The sequence below is a fragment of the Polyodon spathula genome, chromosome 7, assembly GCF_017654505.1.
Source record: "Polyodon spathula isolate WHYD16114869_AA chromosome 7, ASM1765450v1, whole genome shotgun sequence".
Taxonomy (NCBI): domain Eukaryota; kingdom Metazoa; phylum Chordata; class Actinopteri; order Acipenseriformes; family Polyodontidae; genus Polyodon; species Polyodon spathula.
Genome location: NC_054540.1, coordinates 47,818,839 through 47,829,149, shown reverse-complemented (window position 1 = coordinate 47,829,149; position 10,311 = coordinate 47,818,839).

Sequence of the window (10,311 nt, the reverse complement as noted above, 5' to 3'; positions counted from 1 at the left end):
CATAGTCTAGTGTAATGGTCTCAATAAAGTCTACAATAGGCAACCCAACCTTCACACTTCCCCAATAAACTCCTGATTACTCTTGTATTCTCAGTAAATCAGATCGCTCTTTCAACTACACCATGCTCAAGCTATTGGGCCACCCACATCTCAGGTTAAAGGTCAGCCATACTGACCCTAGGGCCTAACCTTCAGATTTTCTGCTGTCACTCACTGTACCTGAATATATTTGCTTTCTACAAACAATAAATAAAACAGTAGGATGCTTAGCCTCAACACAGAGCAATACAGACACCATACTAAACTGCATTCGGCACACAGCAGTAATTTACATATAGATATATATATATATATATATATATATATATATATATATATATATATATATATATATATATATATATATATATATATATATATATATATATATATATATATATATATATATATATATATATATATATATATATAATTTGTTATTCTAATGCTTGCAGCAGCCTTATGTAGACCCAGTGTCCACCCACTCGTTAATAATTCGATGCATAATTACCTTTAAAAAGAGGCATATCTCTCTCTCTCTCTCTCTGCCACAGGTAACAAGGAATAGCCAAATTCAGCACAGCACCAAAGCCCAGGGATCCTGAGCTCTCTTCTAGTGCCTAGAATAATTCGACATCAGCTTGTGCGCACACACACAAAAACACACACACACACACACACACACACACACACAGTATTGCAACTTCCCAGTAGATGGTAACAGCATTGTAGAGATGACTCACGCCCACTCAAGTTTAAAAAGATAGAAGGATTTGTGATGAGAATGGTTCCTTAGATGTTAATACTGTCCTTTAATCTACCGACTGTAACGGATAAAACTACATAGAATCAGTTAATGAAGCTGTTGATAATCAAAAAATAGAAGGATGTTTAATAAGTCATACTCCATCGACTTACCTACCTTCCTATAGATTTCTCAGTTGAGCTGTATTACGCAATTCAACTGAGGACTTGTAATGTGAACGCTTTACCCTACTCAGGCTTGTCTTGTTTTCAAGGAAAAGCAAAAAAATTAAATGACTAGTTGTCTTACAAGTGCAGTGGTACCTTAATTATTATCCACTGAGCATCAAAGCACAACGACTAGGCAGGGCCACAGAGCTGTGCTATAATCAGCATAAATATATAATAATACATTTTCCTGGCAATGCAGGGGTGCCCGCTACCATAAGTGAAACTCCCTTTTGCCAATGGAGCTTCAATGACCTATCACTCCTTCCAGGAGTAGTGGTATCCTCTGAGGAACATTTCCACATTTTCTGGGCTGGTCCATAATTGCGAAAAAAAAAACACGAAACAGTGTTCTGAATTCCATGAAAACAAATTTTAAATGATATGCACGTATAGATAGCAATGAAAAAAATATGAAAAGAATATTAATGCCATATAATAGCTCTGTGTTTTTAAGTATCTTTGATGTTTGTGCACACATTTTACTGGGAGTGGGTCTTTAATCCACGTTTCCCAGACAGGACACAAGAATTACGCTTCAGTAGTCTGTGTGTGTGTAGTTGTGACAGAGTGTTTTTTTCCCCAGAAGGTATTACCATATTAATTAGTAACCCCAAACTCGAGTCCCAGGGCAGGTTTGAGACCTGTTGCTGAGCATTGTGAGATATTCTTCGTTAACCCTTCACAGTAAATTGCAATGACAGTGTTGGGGAAGTTATTTTTAAAAAGTACAGTTAACCCCCGTTAAGATTGGGACTGACTTGAGCCCTAATTAGTGAAAAACACGGATTAGCCAAAATTGAGTTTACTGTGTGGGAAATCCCTGCACTATTAACTGAGTATTCGAAAAATGCAATAATACAAATAAAATATAATGTCCCAACAACGGTCAAAATATATCCTGTACATAATTAGCGTTGTTCAGTCTCTCCTCTGACACCATTATCTAGCAAGAGGAGATCAAAAGCACGCTTGTGACATATTTGACTTGCACTCCTGAAGAACCTTCTGATTTCAATGTTCAATGCATTAGGCGCAGTCGTTTAAAAAAGAAATACTAAAAGTAAACATGTTTTTTTCACATAAAATGTAATGCATTACTTTATTTAATTACCTGTCTGAAAAAGTTACTGAAAAATGTAATCAGATTACAGTAATGCATTACATGTAAAACTGTATTCCCAGAACATTGCGCATGCATGGCTGCCTGGGTTTTTCAGTTTTTCAGATTACTCATTTGCCAAGAAACTCTTAAGCTCATATACTTGTGGAGAGAAATAATAGCTATTGTAAAGTATATGTGAAATCAATTAAATATACTGTATGGTTTTAACAGTTTTAGTAAGTATAGAGGCACCCCCTTGTTTGTGTGATCTAAGAAATATTTTGTGAAGAAAAGAAATTAAGATCGTCGTAAAATAACAAAGCAACCTTTTTGTTCTGTCAGTAATGCTGTATTCAACTGGCTTTTAGAACTTGGACCATGGCCACGCTATAATTTGCTAAGAAGTTTGGTTTTATTGAGATTCTGGCCTCTAAATCAAACAGCTGATAAAGAGAAACTATTTCAAAATAAATAATATTCAAGCAGCACATTCCATGCGGTGGTCAGACTCTAATTGGCTTGTCAGGCACAGAGCAACTCCAGGCCTGTTACAGGGCTATTCTCCCTTTCAAGTGTTACAATGTGACATTTATTAAATGCACTCTAATTCAGACTGGTCCTATTAAAAGAATGAAATATGCTTTTGTGTTCCTAAGGCCAGAAATATAAAGCTATCTAGAATATGCTCTATTTTCACGTTGCTCACCACAGATACAATTAGCACTGTTCAGGGGGCCAGCTCAGTCACAGAAACACAACAAAAACTGGGCACTTGACAGCCTTTTAAAAGCTGACACCTGTTGACTTTAGTATACAAGTTTGCTTCATACCAGATGCCCAACTACAAACCTGCCAAGACCAATATGAAAGGTTCCTCTTAGAGACTTTGTGGCAACATTAGAGGGGCTTTAAGGCCTGTTAAGTTAAAATTCATTGTTTATCATTTATGTGCAATATTGTTTTCTGTACTATTTCGTATTTCTGTGTTGGGCGTTATTGAGTTGGTGCCAATGGACATACATTAAAAGCTTATTAAACATTCTAAACAAAGTCACAATTACTTTTCAAACATTGGATACAGCTGTTTTCATTTAAGCAACAATCTGGGAATGATTTCAAAGCTGTTACGACCAGCTAGAGAATGTTTCTTAATCTTAACAGAGCCATTTAAGTTTAGCGCTTAATGCAGTACAAAGGCTTTACCGAACAGTAGATCCGATCGCAGGGGCCAGATATCATTTGGGTCTGGGGACTATTTGAATTATGTTTTACAGTGTTATTCAACCAAAAAAATAAATAAATAAGAAAAAAGAAAAAAACAGCAACAACAAATAACATTCCAGAACAAGTGGTCACTGTGGCCTGGATGAAATTCTCAAAACAAATATATTTCCCACAAATAAGAGCACTTATAAATGAGAAGAGGCTAATGGGCCTATCTAAACTTGTCCAATTCCCACTGTAGTAGCTGACTGATCTCAGAACTGTCAAGTCGGGTCTTAAGGATCCAAGTGATTCTGCCTCAACATCATAACTAGGTAAGCTCATTCCATATCTTCACCACTCGATTTAAGAAGTGTCTCCTGCCTTTTGCCCTGTCTATTGCCACTCAACTGGTTTATAAGATTTTGCAATAAACATCCAAGTTGGGCAAAAAGTAAGGATTTTATCATGGACAGTATAGGAATGCACTATCCCCCATGGGACATGACATCCCCAGCAGCAGGGGTATAGTGGAAAAGGCTGTACGTACATGTGTCACACTTTACATTTACCCATATATACGAATTAACACTTATCAAATTGTGATGGAACATGGTATTAACATTATTTAGCTTACAATATTGAGAAGATTAGATTCTGGGGGCGTCTGTCTGTCTGTACATCCATCCATCTGTATGTCAACTTACATTTTTATATCTGGAGAAACAAATTACCAAATTGTTATGAAACATTAAAAGTATTCTTTACTGCTGAATACATTCCATTGATAATGTCATGATCATCAGCTTTCTCACTGTGCTGATAGCTCTAATTGTGACTGTACAGTCGTGGTGGGAGTGCTACAGACATACGTTCAAACAACACTTAATTGTAAACGTTAAAAAACTAAACAATACAAATTCTAAAAGGTGTACTATTTCATTACATTGTATTTACTATTGTATGGGATCTTGTAATTGGGACGATACAATTTGTTAATCATATTATTAAATAATAATAATAATAATAATAATTTGTAGGCATACTGTGCCAATATTAAAATACAAGCACTGTAACAGGTTAGTAAAGGTGTATGTAATGTACACATGCATGTAAATGAGCAAGAACAATTTAACAAGGTGGTCCCTACGTGGCGAAATGAAAATAACGTATACAGTACAGAGGTGTTTCTGGCTGCTGCCGGCAGTGGGATGCTGTCATTAATGTCATTACTAACATTCCTTTATTTGCTACCTTAATAACTGCTAACTCTCTGGCATGCTGTGGCTTTTACTGCACAGGAGGTCACTCTTTCAGTTCAGATACAGTATTTATATCAAATGTCAAGGTCTGCCAACAACCCTGCTAGAAACAGACGCTTGAAATAAGAATCTCCATACAACAAATTGACCTGAATATGAGTTTTCCAACAAAGACCTGTATTGTGCTGTTCAACTCTGCAGGGAAAAGCAGAGATATCCTGTTCATGGAAGCTGGGTTACCTCTTTTCCTTTGTCTGAAATCATCTTAGGAGCAATATAAATATGCACAGTGGCACCAAAATGATTCATCGTAAGTTTCAATATCCATATTGTATTTTACAGTTGCAGTAAAGCCAAGAACCCATCTTTACAGACATACAAATGCATGACAGCCACCCCCATATATCCCCACAATCTAATACTCTCAAACTTCATCACAATTTAATAAACATGTTTCCATGTGTAGAAAAATGTAAAGTGTGGCATACATACCTATATATCTCTGACAGCAGGGATTTAATCTCTAGATAATAAATACATTGACTGCATGGCTCCACTGTTAATATAGACACGGTCTCTGCTTTAATGGGCTTTGAAAGAGTGAAATCATACCCGCTGTGTAATGTAGTACTCTTGTTGCTCAGACTCACTAACTGGTGAAATTGTTTCAACTCTGATGTAACCAACTAGATACAGTTCTGGGATCAATCAGCTAAAAGGAACCAGACGAACACTGATGGGCAAATTGGCCTCTTCTCCATCGTAACTTTTTCTATGTTTCTCTATAGGAAATGGAAGTGATGGCAATATCAATTTGATCCAAAAGGATCAGATTTTCCAGTAGTTTTTGTTTTATGTTCTCAAATTCTCCATTAGTTACCATTATCATTTCCTGATCCCTTCAATGTCTTGCTTAATTAATGCTTTACTTAAAATGAAACCAATTCAAGCTTGTAATGAGATAGGGGCTCAAAGTCACATGACTGCAAATGATACAGACATGCCCTTCAGCCTCCACTTTTTGATTAAATATTCAACATTCATTCATGCAGGACCCCGTCAGGATAGTAAATGTTCTCGCAAGGAAAGCAAGACACATCAGTGCAAGGTTAAAGCAAGAAATAATGGAATGATGATACGCAGATTGTTATAAAAATTCAGTGCATGGCATTCAACGCATCCTTCCATATTCACTTGCCACCCTTGCATTGTTTCTTGCTTTAAACCTGCAAGGTAACGGGTTTGGGTCTCTGGAGGTCTCCTATCCAAACACACTGTGAAGAACTGGCATCCCAGCCCATTGAATTCAATGGAAAGGCAGGGTTCAAACAACTTACCATTCAACTAAAGAACAAGCTCTTTCGTTTATTAACTGATCAGACGCTAGGAGGAGATCCATTATAGCACGTTTTGTTTTCTGTTCAGAGTCATGCAAAATCCTTGAGTTCATCATTCAGCCCCAGCCCTTGAGTTTGTACTGGTGTGGGTGGAGCGGTCGAGTATCCTCTTTATTGCTGCCTAGTTCACTCCACAATGTTCAAATTCACAGATCTAGAGACAGCACAGTGACAGTGTAACAAAAGTCAGATGTGTGGTAGCTGTATATCCCACTAAAAAAGGAGTTCTTAAACAAATGATTACTGTTTTTATAAAACCCTCAAGAAACACCACTAATTCCCACAAAACTCTCTTTTTGTCATCTTAATTCTTCTTGGTATTGTCTGTATAAACAATGCATTTAATCAATATAAAAGCATTAGGGATGTGAATTCTGAATTAGAAACATGATTGTCTACTCCAGCATCACAGATCTGGAATACTCGAATGCTAGTCCAATGCAGAGTAAATGTGTGGGTTTACACTGCTGCAGATGGTAGGGGAAGGGGGTAAAATTAACCCTATACTCCACCACGTATGAAATTTGCTTTCATTTCAGCCCTCACCTATTACATTCTAAACAAGTGTAAGCAACATACATCCCCTGCCATGGCTGTAAATTCACAATTAGAGTTATCGTGACATACATCAACAGTATGTGCAGAATTGTATAGGATAATAATTAGCAATGAAATGTTTAATCAGAATTTAATAAGCCAGTCCCCAGATACTATATGCAAAAATGTAAGTGTGAAATAGAGAAGAATGAACAGACAGACAGACAGACAGACAGCCTGCCCTCTAGTGTGTACAACTACCTCCACTATATCTCCCTCACAGGGTTATTTCAACCCCGGTGGGGACGATAAACTCTTTTTGAAGGATGGCTTACTGCGCAAGGATTAAAAGAAGTCAAAACACCCATTACTCCCATAAAAATGTGCACATGCTGTAGCTCCCCAGCTGGGAAACTGTTTATACAGCTTTCTAGTGATGTAATCCATGGGTGTGTATCCCAGATTGCTATGCAAAGTTCAAAATGCAACGCAGAGACATTAAAAATAAATTTAACCATCTGGAGAAACTGAAATGATTCTTTCCTACTGAGAATGAAATGTGGGTGAATGGAAAGCAAACACTATTCTTCCATAAATATGATTGTTTAATACTCAATAATGTTCATTTGTTTTAACAACCTATGCAATCTTATAATACAAATAATACACCTTCAGCGATAATTATTACATAATAGGAAAAGTCTGGTGTGTGTATATATATATATATATATTAATGTCACTGTATGTCGTAAGTCATAAATCTGTTTTTGCAATTCATTTATAAATGGCCCCCACATTTTAAGTAAGCAATTTAATTTAACATTATCTGTCTTGTAGAGCTTCTCCAGCTGTAACACATCAGATGTTTCCATTCTGTGGAAGTTGCACATTTCTCTCCTTTCCAGTATTTATGGATTTTTTTTTTTTTAATATGAAAGAACATTCTGCAAGAACAAAACATCCTTTCTATTAAATTGCATTACACAAGAAAATGCAGAAGCTAGGTATCACTGTGTGCCTTACATTGCTAATACCAGAAATGCATTCATGAATTTGTTGCCATACTGCATTCACTTTAACACAACCCCAAAATGCATGTATAATGTTCTCAGTTTGTAACTATATTATTCACATTCAGAGATATGAATTTAGACATTTTTTAACTGAGGTTAATAAGCTATATTGATTGTGTTCTATTGAATTAGCCTCATTTTGGGTAATATTGTTATAATGTGTCCAAGCCCTTGCCCAGGAAGCACACCCAGGGTCTTCAGTGGTTTTGACTCACATTCTTACTGTATATTATTAGATGATTTATGTGACCTTTATGATATCCTGCACACTTCATCAATTAGGTCCACATTATCCAGTGATATTAGTATATGAATCAAAACTAATTTCAACATTGAAGACTGAGAAAGCTTTGGTGTCAAAATGTTCTTAATTTAATCCTTACAAACATTAATGGCTGTATGCTTCTAACTGTTCACAAAATAGTTTTAATGTATAAAATAGCAGAACATATAACACATACTCATACATTTTCTTTAATGATAATGAGGGTTTAAGAGTTTCCCCTAACTTACTGACAGCTTGTAAAAAACAATGATTTGAATAACACTACATTTCATTGTGTCTTTTACCTTTGCGATCTGGAAAATCAAGGGTTATAATTTGAGGCAATTTGTTCCAGCTGAAAGCCATACCTACATTGATGGATCTTCTGAGATTTACAGTGCTTCTGAAATATTTAGAGCACAAAACTGTACTGTAGTATATGGTATTAATAGTAACATTCTGAAAAGGGGTCGGAATTTTCAAATCGCTTGAGACATGCCATAAACCTGAAGAGATGTAATAGCATGCACATCAAAATACTTTTCTATATACAGTACCAAGGCATGGAGGAAAAATATGTACAAATAGAGATGGAACACATTTTGTCCGACACAAGTTCAACAATACCCTTGTTGAATTGTAAAAACTATTTTATAGGAACATTTATACCAAACAAACTGAAATAACTTTGAAAGCGTACTGAGATACCATACCTTTTATATAATACATAAAAATTACATTAAAAGTGAATAACTGACCTTAATTTTTTTATCCACAGTTCTCTATTCTTCTTCAAAGTCATATTCAAAGAAGAACTGGTTATCATTTCATTTTTTGTGCCTGATATTGCAACAAAACTGGCATTCATTCAATATTTTTAGTTGAGAGTGGGAGGTGTTTGCTAACCAGGTTTTCAAAAGAGAATAGAGGCTCTTATCTCAGTGAGTGGTCAACCCTCATTTAGACACCTACATCTGCCATCTCCATAGCAACACTAGAACACACATGGTTGGCTTGCTACATATACCTTGAAACTTTTCAATACTGTAGTATTGCTGAATAAACAGCTACAGGCAGATTTTAGTCCATGCAATTCTTCCAGGGGAGTGTCTTCTTCAAACCATGATTTTAATGAGCAGAAGTTGTGTATTATGTATATGACCGGGCTGGAGATATGGATGCTGCAGCGATTTTAACAAGGCAAAAATACAGGTTTAGGTTGTGTGCACCACAGTACAGAATGTAGAACTATGAAACACTGAATATCCACAGAGGCAGACTTCACACAGATTCCCATTTTAATATGAGGTTTTTACCTTACACCAGTGCCACCCCATGACTGAATTATGTAACTGTAGTTTATTTGGATGAGATTTTAAATACAGTGTTCAAATGTCGCAACGTATGGAATATCACAAAACATAATTTGAAAAGGCTCAACATGTTTAATTTACTTTAAGCGTAGTATTTATTATTAAAAGACTAATAAAAAATATATAGAATCGTATATACATAATGTAGTCATTTCAAACACACAGTATTTGTGAAATAACCAGTTTTGTAGCAGCTGGCACTTAAGCGATAATTTGGTTTTAAGCGTAGTGTACAGAGAGGTAAACATTCTGAATTTAAATAAATATTTTTGAATTTGAAATGTTTACCTACTGTTATATACCAGTACTGCAATCTGATTGGTTGTAAAGGTTGTGATGCGTATAATAGTAGTCAAACACACTTTGCAATCTTATAATACAAAATACAATATGGGGAAAAACCGCTGCAGTGAACTAGCATGCCCAGTTACCCTGCTTAAACCCCTTCATAAATATGGTGGCAGCCCTGAAGAGTTCATTATCTCTTTATTTTCACAAGTGCAGTGGCACACCAAATGTTATTCATTTACTACCAATGTGAACAACTTCATTTAACCCCAATAAATGGATTTCTGCAATGCTGGCTGCCAAGACATCTTTTCCTGCAGTGTGATGTGTCACCCCTTACTGATACTCATTGGGTCACTTTCTTCCACAAGTGCCATTTGGAGAGGCTGATTTCTGTCAGCAGGGAACATGAACTGCAGCTGATTGAGCCCCAGTTCCACCTGTTTTGATCTTGCCCTGCTGCCAATGAAGACTAAGGGACTGATTTCAAACTGCTCTCAACTTGTTCCCAGTGACAAATGGAAACAAGGCTTAGAACAATGATGGAACTGGTTTATTTACCCCATATTCCTAGGCTGGAAGCCAAACGGTTTGGTCCTACATCTACGGCATCAAAAAAACACACAAATTGCATTTTCTCCACTATTACTATGGACTAGAAATTCTAACTACACATTTATTGTTTCACAAGACTTGAAATCGGAAAAGGTTATCCACTTCAGTTCAAGTTTGAACTGTTGAAGTACGGAGCCAAAACTAACTTCTTAAAAGCCCATTCTCTGAAGCCTACCGAAAAA